This window comes from Schistocerca piceifrons, unplaced genomic scaffold (genome assembly GCF_021461385.2).
Source record: "Schistocerca piceifrons isolate TAMUIC-IGC-003096 unplaced genomic scaffold, iqSchPice1.1 HiC_scaffold_796, whole genome shotgun sequence".
In the NCBI taxonomy this organism is placed as follows: Eukaryota; Metazoa; Arthropoda; class Insecta; order Orthoptera; family Acrididae; genus Schistocerca; species Schistocerca piceifrons.
In genome coordinates, this window is record NW_025729054.1 from 35001 (window position 1) to 38534 (window position 3534).

A 3534-nucleotide genomic window follows, 5' to 3' on the forward strand; every position below is an offset into this window, starting at 1 on the left:
AATCGCTGACAGCACGAAGGATGTCACGCGACTAGTTAGCAGGCTAGAGTCTCGTTCGTTATCGGAATTAACCAGACAAATCGCTCCACCAACTAAGAACGGCCATGCACCACCACCCACCGAATCAAGAAAGAGCTATCAATCTGTCAATCCTTCCGGTGTCCGGGCCTGGTGAGGTTTCCCGTGTTGAGTCAAATTAAGCCGCAGGCTCCACTCCTGGTGGTGCCCTTCCGTCAATTCCTTTAAGTTTCAGCTTTGCAACCATACTTCCCCCGGAACCCAAAAGCTTTGGTTTCCCGGAGGCTGCCCGCCGAGTCATCGGAGGAACTGCGGCGGATCGCTGGCTGGCATCGTTTATGGTTAGAACTAGGGCGGTATCTGATCGCCTTCGAACCTCTAACTTTCGTTCTTGATTAATGAAAACATACTTGGCAAATGCTTTCGCTTCTGTTCGTCTTGCGACGATCCAAGAATTTCACCTCTAACGTCGCAATACGAATGCCCCCGCCTGTCCCTATTAATCATTACCTCGGGTTCCGAAAACCAACAAAATAGAACCGAGGTCCTATTCCATTATTCCATGCACACAGTATTCAGGCGGGCTTGCCTGCTTTAAGCACTCTAATTTGTTCAAAGTAAACGTGCCGGCCCACCGAGACACTCAATAAAGAGCACCCTGGTAGGATTTCAACGGGGTCCGCCTCGGGACGCACGAGCACGCACGGGGCGGTCGCACGCCTTCGGCTCGCCCCACCGGCAGGACGTCCCACGATACATGCCAGTTAAACACCGACGGGCGGTGAACCAACAGCGTGGGACACAAATCCAACTACGAGCTTTTTAACCGCAACAACTTTAATATACGCTATTGGAGCTGGAATTACCGCGGCTGCTGGCACCAGACTTGCCCTCCAATAGATACTCGTTAAAGGATTTAAAGTGTACTCATTCCGATTACGGGGCCTCGGATGAGTCCCGTATCGTTATTTTTCGTCACTACCTCCCCGTGCCGGGAGTGGGTAATTTGCGCGCCTGCTGCCTTCCTTGGATGTGGTAGCCGTTTCTCAGGCTCCCTCTCCGGAATCGAACCCTGATTCCCCGTTACCCGTTACAACCATGGTAGGCGCAGAACCTACCATCGACAGTTGATAAGGCAGACATTTGAAAGATGCGTCGCCGGTACGAGGACCGTGCGATCAGCCCAAAGTTATTCAGAGTCACCAAGGCAAACGGACCGGACGAGCCGACCGATTGGTTTTGATCTAATAAAAGCGTCCCTTCCATCTCTGGTCGGGACTCTGTTTGCATGTATTAGCTCTAGAATTACCACAGTTATCCAAGTAACGTGGGTACGATCTAAGGAACCATAACTGATTTAATGAGCCATTCGCGGTTTCACCTTAATGCGGCTTGTACTGAGACATGCATGGCTTAATCTTTGAGACAAGCATATGACTACTGGCAGGATCAACCAGGGAGCTGCGTCAACTAGAGCTGAGCAGCCGGCCGCCCGGGAGTGTGTCCCGGGGGCCCGCGCGAACACGCAAGCGTCCGCTCAATCATTCTGCAAACAGGAGGAGGCTGAGCTCCCCTGCACAATACACCTCGAAACCCTCTCAGGTCCCGGCGGCGCGCAGCGCCGTCCCAAGTACTTGGTCGGGTTCGAGAGAGGCGCAATCGCCCGGAGTTAGGCGAGTAGACGCTTTCGGTGCGACCACCCGTGCTCCCAACTGAGCTTGCCGCTGCCGACAGAGGCCCGGGAGCGTGCTGTCGTGGCATTGCCGGCGGGAGACAACACGCGCCACCTACGGTGACCGGCAGCTCCAACGCCAGCGCCACAGAAGGACAAAAGCCCCACTTGGGTGCCGAAGCGAACTCTCCCAGCACAGCGCACACGCCAACACATCCGCACAGCTGCGATACAAACCACCAGCGAGAACCGCTGGGGCGACCGAGCAGCAGACGGCGTCGCGGCGCCGAGCGCCGGGCGGCGGCGCATCCTCAACGCACACAGTCCTCAATCGGACCAGCACACTGCAGATGTCCACCGCGCTTCGCACCGGGCCCGCGAGGACCTACTTTGGCCGCACGGCGCCGCGCGCAGGGTGCGCCGGCGCGCAGCTGCGACGCCTGCCGCGTCCGTCGGCCGGCGCGCCTGCCACTGGCCGCCCCCACCAGCCGGCTGTAGCGCGTGCGCCCACGCACCGCGCGGCCAGCACGCCGGGAGGCGCCCCCTCACCGGCCGGGGACGGTCCCACCCAGCCACCGCCGCGTATCGCTTCACACCCAGATGCCGTTCAGTTTCGTCGGCATGGTGGGGTATCGCTGGAACAACCGGTTAGTACCTCAACCTATCGTCGCCATCACCGATTCACCCCTAGCGAGAACACCGCACCACAACGGGTTACCATTTCTTCATTTGCGTAACTTCACCAGAAAACGTAGGCGTCCATCGCCATTTGCAACTTCAACCATTATTGCATGCCTGTGTCAGGTGTCACGCCACACTACGTCTGCCCACATACACGCAACAAAATGTGCACGCCTAGACAATACGTGGAAGGTGGCCCCCGTACGTATGCGATGTCCATTGCTCGAACGACTGTCAACCGGCTTCTGTAGCATGTCGCAGATATGGAACGCGCTGCACCATGCCATCACGGTGTGTGAGGAGAGACGACTAGGTCCGAATACATCAACAGACAGCTCATGCTGATCGCCATCCACGGCGTCCGTTCCTCCCACACGTCTCTATGGCGTACCACACTGCAATCCCAGCTCTCATAGGGAGACGACACGTAGCTGCGTGCACAATATTTGCACTGTATGGTCCGCCGTTTTTGGGCGCAGTCGTTGTACGGTCACACATGTGCCACGATGTATCATTCAGTACATAAGGACGAATGTGCAGTACAGATTGTGGTTCACGCGTACGACATCAGCGGACAGTTGACACAGGCCGCACCACAACGTAGCCTGCGTACGTCGCATGCGAAGGGCATTGAACATGCAAACTTGTCACCAACCACCTTGCGAAGGCAGGGGGCAAGGTGGGGACGTGGGGAGAGGTGGGGGGGGGGGGGGCGGCATGTACGCCCTGCTGCCATCCACATTACAGTGTACAGCAGGAGCATGTGGAAAGTCAGCAAGACTTGCAAGGTGTTTAACATGAAGCGATACACAGGGGAGCGGGCAGTGCGAGTAGCGAACTATATTGCGAGGGTTGCGGGTGGGCAACACTACACTAATTGAACGAGTCGTATAACAATTACAGAGCAGGTTTAGGCGACAACGTGGGTTACGATAGGCGACAACGTGGGTTACGTTAGGGGACAACGTGGGTTACGTTAGGGGACACGTGGGTTACGTTAGGGGACAACGTGGGTTACGTTAGGGGACACGTGGGTTACGTTAGGGGACAACGTGGGTTACGTTAGGGGACAACGTGGGTTACGTTAGGGGACAACGTGGGTTAGGTTAAGGCACAACATGGGTTAGGTTAAGGCACAACATGGGTTAGGTTAAGGCACAACA

At 56.5% G+C, this 3534-nt stretch overlaps 1 non-coding gene across 1 annotated transcript in view; it reads right to left on the reverse strand.

The window, feature by feature from the left end:
* The window catches only part of LOC124770350, a 1909-nt gene extending 431 nt beyond the window's left edge, over positions 1-1478 (reverse strand). Inside the window, exon 1 of the ribosomal RNA XR_007013190.1 lies at positions 1-1478. This exon is cut by the window's left edge and continues 431 nt beyond it. This is a non-coding gene — a ribosomal RNA (small subunit ribosomal RNA).
* Between the last annotated feature and the right edge of the window lie 2056 nt (positions 1479-3534).